At 41.4% G+C, this 14049-nt stretch overlaps 1 long non-coding RNA gene across 2 annotated transcripts in view; it reads left to right on the top strand.

Moving 5' to 3' along the window:
* Positions 1-14: 14 nt before the first annotated feature.
* LOC121827916 (uncharacterized) overlaps positions 15-14049 on the top strand; it is an 84059-nt gene continuing 70024 nt past the window's right edge. Inside the window, exons 1-3 of one of the 2 annotated variants that reach the window (XR_013052163.1) lie at positions 15-130; positions 11878-12011; positions 13425-13526. This is a non-coding gene — a long non-coding RNA (uncharacterized LOC121827916). The remainder of the gene's footprint in view (positions 131-11877; positions 12012-13424; positions 13527-14049) is intronic. The other variant, XR_013052164.1, reaches the window with a different exon arrangement.

Here is a 14049-nt window from a genome sequence, read left to right as displayed (position 1 = left end):
TGAGCAACCATGCTTCCTATTTGGGCTGCCAATGACCTTCTCACTCCCTGTTCCACAGATGTTGTCAAGGACTTGAAACAGATACACAGGACAAAGGAACATTGGGAGTAACGCATCTTGATTTCTTGGGGTGAGTGTACATTTCTCAGCTCAGTTTTGTCTGTTTATTGATTTGGGAATGGATTTGTGTGTGTGCTGTATATGTGAAGGGATATTTCTTTTTTATTCATTGTATATTCCATATATATATATATATATATATATATATATATATATATTTTACAATACCATTCAGTTCTACATATCAGCCATGGGTTCCCCTATTCTCCCCCCCTCCTACCCCCTCCCCTTACCCCCAGCCCACCCTCCATTCCCACCTCCTCCAGGACAAGTCCTCCCCTGAGGACTGCGATCAACTTGGTAGACTCAGTCCAGGCAGGTCCAGTCCCTTCCTCCCAGACTGAGCCAAGTGTCCCTGCATAAGCTCCAGGTTTCAAACAGCCAACTCATGCAATGAGCACAGGACTTGGTCCCACTGGCTAGTTGCCTCCCAAACTGATCAAGCCAATCAACTGTCTCACCTATTCAGAGGGCCTGATCCATCTGGGGGCCCCTCAGCCTTTGGTTCATAGTTCATGTGTTTCCATTCATTTGGCTATTTTTTTTAATAATTGAGTAAAACTGAAATTTATTATATGCCACAGTCGTCCTAGGGACCTCCATGCTATGTATATAGCCTCTATGGTTCTATGGATGTGGTCTGATTGTTTTTTATTTTATATCTAGAATCCACCTATGAGTGAGTACATACCATAACTGTCTTTCTGGGTTTGGGTTACCTCACTCAGGATGATTTTTTCTAGTTCCATCCATTTGCCTGCAAATTTCATGCTTTCATTGTTTTTCTCTGCTGAGTAGTACTCCATTGTGTATATGTACCACATTTTTTCCATCCATTCTTCCGTTGATGGGCATCTAGGTTGTTTTCAGGTTCTGGCTATTACAAATAGTGCTGCTATGAACATAGCTGAGCATGTATCTTTATGGTATGAATCAGCATTCCTTGGGTATATGCCCAAGAGTGGGATGGCTGGGTCTTGAGGTAGTTCGATTCCTAATTTTCTGAGAAACCGCCATGCTGATTTCCACAGTGGTTGTACAAGTTTACATTCCCACCAATAGTGGAGGAGTGTTCCCTTTGCTCCACATCCTCTCCAACATTGGTTGTCATTGATGTTTTTGATCGTAGCCATTCTAACAGGTGAAAGGTGGTATCTTGATTTGCATTTCTTTGATGATTAAGGATGTTGAGCATTTCTTTAAATGTCTTTCAGCCATTTGTATTTCTTGTTTTGTGAATTCTCTGTTTAGCTCTTTAGCCCATTTTTTAATTGGACTGTTCAGTACTTTGATGTCTAGTTTCTTGAGTTCTTTATATATTGTGGAGATCAATCCTCTGTCAGATTGGGGTTGGTGAAGATCTTTTCCCAATCTGTTGGCTGTCTTTTTGTCTTATTGACTGTGTCTTTTGCCCTGCAAAAGCTTCTCAGTTTCGAGATGTCCCATTTATTAATGGTTGTGCTCAGGGTCTGTGCTGTTGGTGTTTTATTTAGGAAATGGTCTCCGGTGCCAATGCGTTCAAGAGTGCTTCCTATTTTCTTTTCTATTAAGTTTAGTATAACTGGATTTATGTTTAGGTCTTTGATCCACTTGGACTTGAGTTTTGTGCATGGTGACAGATATGGATCTATTTGTAATCTTTTACATATTGACATCCAGTTATGCCAGCACCATTTGTTGAAGATACTTTCTTTGTTCCATTGTATAGTTTTGGCTCCTTTGTCAAAAATCAGTTGTTCATATGTGCATGGATTAATGTCAGGGTCTTCAATTCGCTTCCATTGGTCCGTATGTCAGTTTTTATAGCAGTACCAAGCTGTTTTTATTACTATAGCTCTATAGTAGAGTTTGAGGTCAGGGATGGTGATGCCTCCAAGGGTTGCTTTATCGTATAGGATTCTTTTAGCTATGCTGGGTCTTTTGTTTTTCCATATGAAGTTGAGTATTTTTCTTTCGAAGTCTGTGAAGAATTGTGTTGGGATTTTGATGGGGATTGCATTGAATCTGTAGATTGCTTTTGGTAAGATTGCCATTTTTACTATGTTAATCCTACCTATCCATGAGCATGGGAGATCCTTCCATTTTCTGATATCTTCTTCAATTTCTTTCTTTAGAGATTTAAAGTTCTTATCAAAAAGGTACTTCACTTGTTTAATTAGTGTTATCCCAAGGTATTTTATATTATTTGTGGCTATTGTAAAGGGTGATGTTTCTCTGACTTCTTTCTCAGCCCTTTTATCATTTGTGTATAGGAGGGCTACTGATTTTTTGGAGTTGATCTTGTATCCTGCCACTTTACTGAAGGAGTTTATCAGCTGTAGGAGTTCCCTGGTAGAGTTTTGGGGGTCACTTATGTATACTATCATATCATCTGCAAATAGTGAAAGTTTGACTTCTTCCTTGCCAATTTGTATCCCTTTGATCTCCTTTTGTTGTCTTATTGCTCTAGCTAGACTTCTAGTACTATATTGAATAAATATGGAGGGAGTGAACAGCCTTGTCTTGTTCCTGAATTTAGTGGTATCGCTTTGAGTTTCTCTCCATTTAATTTGATGTTTGCTGTTGGCTTGCTATAAATTGCTTTTATTATGTTTAGAAATGTTCCTTGTATTCCTGATCATTCTAAGACCTTTATCATGAAGGGGTGTTGGATTTTGTCAAAGGCTTTTTCAGCATCTAAGGAGATGATCATGTGTTTTTTTTTCTTTCAGTTTGTTTATATGGAGTATTACATTGAATGATTTTCGTATGTTGAACCATCCTTGCATCCCTGGGATGAATCCTACTTGGTCGTGATGGATGATTGTTTTGATGTATTCTTGGATTCGGTTTGCCAATATTTTGTTGAGTATTTTTGCATCAATGTTCATGAGGGAGATTGGTCTGTAGTTCTCTTTCTTTGTTGCATCTTTGTGTGGTTTGGGTATCAGGGTAATTGTAGCCTCATAAAAAGAGTTTGGTAGTGTTCCTTCTGTTTCTATTGTGTGGAACACTTTGAAGAGGATTGGTATTAATTCTTCTTTGAAAGTCTGGTAGAATTCTGCACTGAAACCATCTGGTTCTGGGCTTTTTTTGGTTGGGAGACTTTTGATGACTGTTTCTATTTCTTTAGGGGTTATTGGTCTATTTAAATGGTTTATCTGGTCTTGATTTAATTTTGGTATGTGGTATTTATCCAGAAAATTGTCCATTTCTTCCTGGTTTTCCATTTTTGTGGAGTACAGGTTTTTGAAGTATGATCTGATGATTCTCTGGATTTTGTCGTTGTCTGTTGTTACGTCTCCCTTTTCATTTCTGATTTTGTTAATTTGGGTGCTCTCTCTTTGCCTTTTGGTTAATTTGGCTAGGGGTTTGTCTATCTTGTTGATTTGTTCAAAGAACCAACTCTTTGTTTCATTGATTTTTTGTATTGTTCTCTTGTTTTCTATTTCGTTGATTTCAGCCCTCAATTTGATTATTTCCTGGGGTCTATTTCTCCTGGGTGACTTTGTTTCTTTTTGTTCTAGAGCTTTCAGTTGTGCTGTTAATTCATTGGTATGGGATTGCTCCATCTTCTTTATGTGTGCATTTAGAGCTATGAATTTTCCTCTTAGCACTGCTCTCATAGTGTCCCATATGTTTGGGTATGTTATACTTTCATTTTCATTGAATTCTAGGAACTCTTTAATTTCTTTTTTTATTTCTTCCTTGACCCATTGATGTTTCAGGTGGGCATTATTCAGTTTCCATGAGTTTGTGGGTTTTCTATAATTTTTGTTGTTGTTGAGGTCTAACTTTAAGGCATGGTGGTCTGATAAGATACAGGAGGTTATTCCAATTTTTTTGTATCTGTTGAGATTTGTTTTGTGTCCAAGCATGTGGTCAATTTTTGAGAAGGTTCCATGGAGTGCTGAGAAGAAGGTATATTCTTTTGTGTTAGGATGGAATATTCTGTAGATATCTATTAGGTCCATTTGAGTCATAACATCTGTTACGTCCTTTATTTCTTTGTTAAATTTCAGTCTGGTAGATCTATCTTTTGGTGAGAGTGGTGTGTTAAAATCTCCCACTACTAATGTGTGGGGTTTGATGTGCGTTTTAAACTTTAGTAGTGTTTCTTTTATAAATGTGGGTGCTTTTGTATTTGGAGCATAAATGTTTAGAATCGAGACTTCATCTTGGTGGATTTTTCCCGTGATGAATATGTAATGTCCATCCTGGTCTCTTTTGATTGATTTTAGTTTGAAGTCTATTTTATTAGATATTAGGATAGCTACACCAGCTTGTTTCTTAGGTCCATTTGCTTGGAAAACCTTTTCCCAGCCCTTTACTCGGAGGTAGTGTCTGTCTTTGGAGTTAAGGTGTGTTTATTGTATACAGCAAATGGATGGGTCCTGTTTTCTTATCCATTCTGTTAGCCTGTGTCTTTTTATAGGTGAGTTGAGACCATTGATATTGATGGATATTAATGACCAGTGATTGTTAATTCCTGTTATTTTTTGTGGTTGTGTTGTGTTGTCCTTCTGTGGTGTTTGTTGGTATGGGATTATCTATTGCTTGATTTTTCATGGATGTGTTTAGCTTCTTTGGGTTGGATTTTCCCTTCTAGTGCTTTCTGTAGGGCTGGGTTTGTGGACAGGTATTGATTAAATCTGGTTTTATCCTGGAATATTTTGTTTACTCCGCCTATGGTGATTGAGAGTTTTGCTGGGTATAATAGTCTGGGTTGGCATCCGTGGTCTCTTAGTGTCTGCATGAGGATTGTCCATGATCTTCTAGCTTTCATAGTCTCTATTGAGTAGTCTGGTATTATTCTGATGGGTTTGCCTTTATATGTTACTTGGTCTTTTTCCTTTGCGGCTCTTAATATTTTTTCTTTGTTCTGTGTGTTTAGTATTTTGATTATTATGTGGCGAGGGGATTTTTTTTTTTTTTGGATCCAGCCCATTCGGTGTTCTGTAAGCTTCTTGTATCTTCCTAGGTATTTCTTTCTTTAGGTTAGGAAAGGTTTCTTCTATGATTTTGTTGAATATATTTTCTGTGCCTTTGAGTTGGTATTCTTCTCCTTCTTCTATGCCTATTATTCTTAGGTTTGGTCTTTTCATGGTGTCCCAAATTTCCTGGATGTTTTGTGTTACAACTTTTTTGTCTTTAGTGTTTTCTTTGACTGACGAATCTATTTTCTCTATCGTGTCTTCAGTGTCAGAGATTCTCTGTTCCATCTCTTGCAATCGTTTGGTTTTGCTTGTTTCTGTAGTTCCTGTTCGTTTAGTCAGGATTTCTATTTCCAGTATTCCCTCAGCATGTGTTTTCTTTATTGTCTCAAATTCATTTTTCAGATCTTGGAATGTTTCTTTCATCTGTTTAATTGCTTTTTCTTGGCTTGATTTGATTTCTTCCCATTTTTTGTTCATTTTTTCTTCCATTTCTTTAAGGGAGTTTTTTTATTTCCTCTTTAATGGAGTTTTTCATTTCCTCTTTAAGGGAAGTTTTTATTTCCTCTTTAAGGGAGTTTTTTATTTCCTCTTTAAGGAAAGTTTTTATTTCCTCTTTAAGGTAGTTTTTCATTTCCTCTTAAGGAAAGTTTTTATTTCCTCTTTGAGGGAATGTTTTATTTCTTCTTTAAGGGCCTCTATCATCTACTTAAAGTCATTTTTAGGGTTGATTTCTTCTGTTTCTTCTGTCATGGTATGTTTAGGTCTTGCAGGTGTAGAATCACTAGGTTCTGATGTTGCCATATAGGTCTTTATGTTGTTGCCTGAATTTTTGCACTGGCGTCTACTCATCTCTTCCTCTGTGCAGTGCAGGTGGTGTCTGTGTCTGAGAGTGCCTCTCTTGTTCTAATTTTTAGTCTTGGTTTAGTGGGGGTTCTTGGTTAAATTGGTGCTATTGGACTATTTCTTCAGGGGTAGCTGATTTCAATCGGTGAATTATATACTTATGATTCTGGCGATCTGGTTTGGTGGCTGGGTAGCGCATTCTTCTGTGTTCCCAGGTCACGTTTTGTTCATTTGTCAACTCCTCAGCTGATCTTGTTTCTTCAGACTTTAAACTGTAGGCATCTGAATCCTCTCCCAGATTGGTTTCAGCTGAGCAGGGTATTCTCACCAACACCTCCAAGTTGTTGGGTTTCACAGGATCAGCAGCTGGGCCCTGGGTTGTCCTCAGACGGAGTGTTCAGATTCGTTCTGGTTCTGACCCACGGAGATAGCTTCTTCCCCAGGTGTTGGGGTTAGGGGCGTCCCTGTTCCAAGCTGCGTCTGCTTGTCTCCTTCCCTGGGCCTATCTCTGAGGTTCGCCGCTGGGCCTGTATTTCCCTGTCACCTGCCGCAGGGTCTGTCTGCCTCTGGGGGCCGCCACCGGGCCTGTATGTCTCTGCTGGCTGCAGCTCGACCTGTATATTCCTGTCAGCCACTGCTGCCGTGCCTGTCTACCTCTGAGGGCCACCTCCGCGGGCCTACCTGCATCTGCTTGTCTCTGCCACCGTGTCTGTCTACCTCTGTGGGCCACCGCTGGGCCTGAATGTCTCTGCCAGCTGCCGCTGCTGGGCCCGTCTAACTCAGGGGGCCGCCACTGGGCCCAGCTACCTCTGTGGTAGGGAGACAAGAGACACAGTAGTGGTCAGGCTCAGCAGTCATGTGGAGAGAGGCTTCAGCCTGGCCGAGGAGCAGTTGGAGCCCCTGGGGTTCTGATCAGTGTGACTGGTGATCACCTCCTCCTCCTGGCTGTCTCACGGGAAGTAGAGCCCTCTGACCTTCCCACTGACCCATCTCTTTCTAGTAGCATCACTGTCCCCTGTAGACTCCAACCTCAGTATGCTGAGAATGTCTTACTCTGTTTTCTAACAAGGCAGAATGACAGAGACTGGGAAGTGATAATTAGTAGGCATTTTAAAGTTGTGCTTCTAGAAGCAGTTATTTCCAAGAACACCGCACTGGTGTCTGGTGAGGCATTTGCTGCTGCATTATAACATGACATGGGGCAATCAAGTGTGCCTAAGACTGACAGAGCTAAAAAGGAGACCGAACCCTCCCACAGAGGACACACTCTATGACAGTGACACAATCCATTCACAGAGTGCCATGGTTAGAGTGTGAGATTTCTCCCAGGACTCCACGTGTTTGAATGCTTGATCTCTAACTAGTCGTATTTTTAGGACGTTCACAGACATGGCAGAAAGATGTAGGTTCCTGAGAGGACCCTCCTCTCTCTCCTTCCCACCTGTCACATGCTCCCACAGCAAACCTAGAGGCCCAGCTGCCCTGCCTTCCTGCCTTGAAACTGACCCTAAGTAAATCCTTCCTCACACTGGCTTCTGAGCAGGTATTTACCACAGTGACAAAGGACTGGTGCAGCAGTGGGATTGTTATGTGATTGCTCTCGCCATTTAGTTCCCTGTTTGAATTCTAGGTAGTTTGGGCCCCAGCTTTGACATGGGAAGGATCATAGATCAGTATCAAAAAAGAAATGCAAGTCAAGGGGCGGGGGAAGAGAGAGAAAGCGAGAGGGAGAGAAAGAGACAGAGGGAGAGAGAGAGAGAGGCTATGAATGTCACCCAATCTAAATAACCTGCTACCACCACTCACAACCCTTTAAATTCTCTACAACTCCCAAAATATGACTATCAACTAAAGATCAACCGATCAAATAAGTAAGCTGGTGAGGAACATTCCTCAACCAAACAACATAAAGGCAAAGCCTGAACCACATTTTAAACATATCATTTCATCTTTTGCTGCTTTATTTAATTAACTGTATTATAAGACATAACGCAAAGAAATTGACAAGACCCACAGTCTATACATCTCAGTGAACATCTATTCACTTAGAATAGACATTAGGAAGCTGTAGAGTTTCACGCTGTCATTTTATTCTTTTTTAATTTTGATTTTGTGTGTATGAGTATTTCATCTGAACATACATATGTTTACTACATGCATGTCTGGTGCTCAAAAGGTGGAAGAGAACAGTATATGCTCTCAAATTAGAGATGTAGATGACTGTGAGCCACCATGGAGGTGCTGGGAACTGAACCCAGGTCCTCTGCAAGAACAGCAAGTGCTCTTCACTGATGAACCACCTCCCAGTTCACATCTCATTCCTTTTTTTTCATTTTTTTATTAAGAAATTTTCTACTTACCCTACATAGCACCCACAGATCCGACCTCCTTCCTCCTCCCACACCCCTGCCCTCCCTTCTAAGCCACAACCCATCCCCACATCCTCCAAATCAAGGTCTCCTATGGGGAGTCAGCAGAGCCCAGCACACTGAGCACAGGCAGGTTCAAGCCCCTCCATGCCACAGCAAGGCCCTCTGGATAATGGAGACAGTTGTTTAGCCCGAACTGTTTGGGGGGAACATCCGGGCGGAGGAATTGGGATCCATCCACATCTCATTTCTTAATGCAGTGATAATGGCATTTAAATTTCAACTTCAACTTCACAGGGAATGTTCAACAATTAACACTCTCCTCCATCCTTAAAAATAACCCATCCTGCTCTCTCAAAGGGCATTCATTCTATCCCAATACCACAAATTTTAAAGTAAATTAAAGCTTATCCCATGTTCCAACACTTATTTTACCATCTTTGTTACTTATCATTCAGTTGTAAACCACAAACTAGCATAAATGTAGAGAGCTAACATCTACACACCGGGGTCAACCTGCATCCATGTCTGTGTCTTGGAAGAGAACCTTCATCTTCTATGGAAGGAGATTGTGTCTTATCTTGACATTTTGACAAAGGAGATGATGACAGATGAAGAACTGGAAAGATGTGATTAGTCATATGCAGGAAGAGAAAGGGGGAGAAACTGATGGAGGGCAGACACAGGAAGATTAGGAAATGAGGGGGATTGGGGTACATGGTGTGACATTCTGAAGGAGTCAATGGAGAGAATTATATTAATAAAGAAAAAATGAAGGAGCCATTTATTTGGTGAAGGACATTTAATGACAAGAGAGCAGTAGGACAGTGGCAGGGTTACTGCTCACGGCTCTGACTCAAGTCCATGGGGACAAGGACCCAAAAGTAGAGCAGGAAGATAGGGGAATGATGCAATTTTGAAAAAAAAGAGAAAGGAAAAAAAGAAAGAAAAAAGGAACATCAGAGAGTTTAAAGTTGCAGACAGTGTGGGTTCAAGAAAGCAGCTCTAATTGTTAGAGTAATCAGCAGCATTGAGGACAAATTTGTGTGAAAAACCAGCCTGCCTCCATCTTAAGCTTAAAAGCCAACTTATAGTAAAGACAGACTAGGTTCATTCCTGTTTATGATTAAACCTCTGTTTCGCAAGGATTTGGCCATGCCCCAACTGTAACCTTAATTACCAGTAGTTCTGTACTGCCTGTTCCAGGAATGGCAAACATTTATTTGTTTCAAAATGGTTTTATTTAAAGATTCATTTATTTATTACATATATCATAGATGGTTGTGAGCCACCACGAGGTTGCTGGGAATTGAACTCAGGACCTCTAGAAAAGCAGCTAGTGATCTTAACCTATGAGCTATCTCTTCAGCCACCTCAAAGTGTTTTTCATAGCCATTTGTGACCCTACCTTTGTTTCAAAAGGTTATATGACCACATGTAACTACCTTATTAAGAACACCAATTGTGATTGCCTTGTTATGACCACCTGTTATGTTCTGTGCCTGTAATCCTGCCTGTTTTCCCCTATTTTGATGCTATCTATCCCTAAGCTCTCAAAAAGCCTTGTCTTCCTCAGGTCCAATGCTGGCATCTTGAACCTTGCTTTTGGGGGCTGCAGCCTGTGTACATGAAAAGAAACGCTTGCTTTAATTCATTTGGCCATGATGATATGGGTCAGTTGTGTTTCTCCTCCCATCTTTGGGAGTAACAGCTCTGCACTGGGACAATGGGATAGCTGCCCTGAGGGCAAGAATTCACCCACTGGAGGCTCCATTTTGTAAATTGCATGGTTGCTTTCTAAAAAATTGTCACCTAGAAAGTGTTATCCCAGCGTCAGGAACCAGTGGCCAAAGGTTCTTCAGGCTATAGAACAATGTGATCCATGGAGCAAGGTAATGGCTGATCTAGCATTAGAACTTGGCAGCAGCATCCATGTGGAACTGGTTTGGCAGACATGAAAGATACAAGACTGATGGTATCCCAGAGGCTTACATCAAACTTCCAGAAAACTGCTGAGGTCCAGCACTAACATCAGGTGATATCAGATTTGCCTGGCAAGCATTTTTGGTTTATTGTTTCTGTTTCTGGCCATTTATGGCAGTGGGAGATGTGTCTGTGAAGCCCACATAAGATCTATGGTGAGGTACTGGTGGATCATAGGTTGGGGTCCTAGGTGATGTTCCAGGGCCCAGGAAACAGTTCTCTGGGGATTGGATTCCCCTGGTTACTCTGTAGAGGCAGAGTGGGTTGCTGAGTGGGTTGTGCCCACAAAATGATGTCTTTGTCCCTATCTTGGTCTATGTTCTGACTGCTACTATGTTACTGTTCTGTTCCATGTGTTTAAAGGGACTGGGTCGCCTGACTGAACTGAGATAAGCAGGTAGCTTCTGCCAGGTGGGGCTTGTGTACTACAAGAGAGGCCATCTGTTAGATGGGGCTTGCTAAGCATCAGTGAGGCTGTCACCTCAGTGCTGATGTAATGGTACTTATGTCTACGTCAGTGTTACTAATTTCTGTCTCCTAACCACCCTTATGTTCCTGGGAGAGAAGAAGAGAGGCCCAGCAAGGCCCACCTCCTCCATAGTTCTCTTGCTATCAGGCCTGCAGCACAGGCAGGGCTGGTCTTGGTCTGCAGGAGAGGCCATACCCAGCCAGTGGCTCTCACAGAGGGTGGGGTGCATGCTCTCAGTCCATGTGGGCAGAGACAGGAGCTATGGCCAGGTGATGGGAACTGGCTGCAACTGACAAACTGTTTGAATGCTGAACTGACAACCTGATCTTAATTGTTAATTATTAGAGAATTAACAAAAACATTATTTTCCAGGAACACTGGCAGCCAAGGACACACTCTGGAACCACATCCCCTCCCTTTCTTCCTAAGCCAAGTTCTTTCTCACTGTGGAAATATTAAGGTCTCTTGTGCTGGCTAGAAGCTTCCCACCTTAACCCTTCTCTGTTTTGATAATGCTCAGTAAATGTTGAATTACCAGCCTGCATACTTTGAAAAAATTTGACTTCAGTATGAAAGTCATAATTACAATTTATTTGGGAAGATTTATGCTTTTGTTTCCACAGGAAAAGAAAAATTTACATGGATTTTGGTCATTTGAGTTCAATGGGTTGCAAACATTTGCCATCATTTAAGACAAATGGTTACAAATTATTATTGCTTCAAAGAAGAAGAAAAACTGTATCAAATTTCCAGTACAGGATAGCTCCATGAATTAAGTAGAAAAAAGATATTTAGAATGTAATGTTTTATAAGAATATGAAAGCTTAAGATATGAGGATCAGCCGGGCGGTGGTGGCGCACGCCTTTAATCCCAGCACTCGGGAGGCAGAGCCAGGCGGATCTCTGTGAGTTCGAGGCCAACCTGGGCTACCAAGTGAGCTCCAGGAAAGGCGCAAAGCTACACAGAGAAACCCTGTCTCAAAAAACCAAAAAAAAAAAAAAAAAAAAAAAAAAAAAAAAAAAAGATATGAGGATCAAAGTTTGAATAAATGGTCTTTTGGTTTGAGATAACAGTTTAAGATATAAAAATATGAGGGCTTGAGTATGTCATCGGGGTTTGAATAAGTGAAGTTCATCAATTTCAATGGCTGTTCCTAGTTTATATCTGTCTCAATAGGTAACCACTTGGCTGACAGACACATCCAAGCATCATTTGCTGACAACAACCTACTCCAAATGACTATGACACCTGAACTTTCTGAAATCTAATATGAACCAATCCAGCCTATATAAACGCCATCTCTTCAGTTGGTCAATAAAACAGATGCTTCTTTATTCCCTCCTTGCTGTTGACTAACATTCTTGCTTCCCAGGACCCTGACAACAATATCCCAATGTCAGCAGGAAGAAATTACAGAGGCAAAAATGTCTCCCTTATTGTCAACCACCCCCCCCCAATGTTAGATCAAAAGGGAATTTCTTGTCAAAGGGAATCTGAGATAAAATAATGACTGGTCCCCATTCTCATTTCCAACTTCCTTTAGGATAAGGAACTCTGTCAGCCATTACAGGTCTTTGGGCCCTTCTGCTTCTACTAATTACTGTTGGCTCTTACTTCACTGATGCCTAAACTAAATAATAATTCCTGTCTGAGTATCACTAAACTGAGGATGCTAGAATCACAATATCACCAGTCCCAGAACCAAACCCATGACACTCTTGCAGATGGCAACAACTGAATAAGGAGAGGCTCACTTTGCTGTTGATAATGGAAAACCTCTTCTGTCCTGCCCTGATTAGTCTTCAAAACAATCTACTACCCTTATAATAAAGTCTTTTAACAAAAATAAACATCTCCAAGATTGGAGATGATACACTATTTGAGGGGGGAATGAGAAGACCCAGCAGAAGCCATAAGAGGCTGCTGAGTCTTCTTTCAGAGATCAGACCACAATTTCATGTCCTGAGAATTGAGCAAGCCATTCTGGGAAGGCCATGAACAAAACACACAGTCCTTACAATAACTCCCTTTCTGCATGAACTCTGACCGCTCAAGGTTGAGCCCGGTGTTTACTCTTTGGGAGCCCTCACCAACTTAGAGCTATGTGTGTGCATCATTGTGAAACCTGGGCCACTGATACAGCAACCACAATGAGTCCATGCTAGGCCAGCCAGCCTCCATGGCAGCTCAAGGACAAAGCCTAGGACTTGTCCAGGCCTGCCTAAAAATGGATAACTCCCAACTGGAACCCCCAATTGAACTTAACCAATTAAAAGTTACTAATATTGCCAGGCAGTGGTCGTACACGCCTTTAATCCCAGCACTTGGGAGGCAGAGCAAGGCAGATCTCTGTGATTTAGAGGCCAGCCTGGTCTACAGTGCAAGTTCTAGAACAGGAATCAAAACTACACAGAGAAACCCTGTCTCAAAAAACCTCAATCAATGAATCAATAATAAATAAATAAATAAATAAATAAATAAATAAATAAATAAATAAATAAATAAATAAATAAAGTTACTAACATGTTTGCCACTTGCATAAACCAATCCATAGTCTGTTCCTATACAATCTGTAGACCCCAATCCCCCTTGCTTTGAAAACCCTGCCCCATTGATGCTCAAGGTCTTTCCTGCTATGCTGATGGGTCAGATAGATGCAGAGTCCTGAGTCATCTCATAACAATACCAAGACTCTTTGCTTTTGCATTGTATGTGGTCTTTAGGTGGTGTCTTGGGGACTGGGGGTACAACATTTGGAAGACCCACCATGATTCCCAATCCCACAAGAACCACCCTCTGTTGAGTCCTTTGGAGCCCATTATCAGGTAACAACAGATAACATCAGGTGACATCAGATTTGCCTGGCAAGCATTTTTGGTTTATTGTTTCTGTTTCTGGCCATTTATGGCAGTGGGAGATGTGTCTGTGAAGCCCACATAAGATCTATGGTGAGGTACTGGTGGATCATAGGTTGGGGTCCTAGGTGATGTTCCAGGGCCCAGGAAACAGTTCTCTGGGGATTGGATTCCCCTGGTTACTCTGTAGAGGCAGAGTGGGTCGCTGAGTGGGTTGTGCCCACAAAATGATGTCTTTGTCCCTATCTTGGTCTATGTTCTGACTGCTACTATGTTACTGTTCTGTTCCATGTGTTTAAAGGGACTGGGTTGCCTGACTGAACTGAGATAAGCAGGTAGCTTCTGCCAGGTGGGGCTTGTGTACTACAAGAGAGGCCTTCTGTTAGATGGGGCTTGCTAAGCATCAGTGAGGCTGTCACCTCAGTGCTGATGTAATGGTACTTATGTCTACGTCAGTGTTACTAATTTCTGTCGACTAACCTCCCTTATGTTC

This window comes from Peromyscus maniculatus, chromosome 1 (genome assembly GCF_049852395.1).
Source record: "Peromyscus maniculatus bairdii isolate BWxNUB_F1_BW_parent chromosome 1, HU_Pman_BW_mat_3.1, whole genome shotgun sequence".
Classification (NCBI taxonomy): Eukaryota; Metazoa; Chordata; class Mammalia; order Rodentia; family Cricetidae; genus Peromyscus; species Peromyscus maniculatus.
The sequence above is the reverse complement of the archived record's forward strand: the minus strand, read 5'-3'. Positions and strand labels throughout refer to the sequence as shown.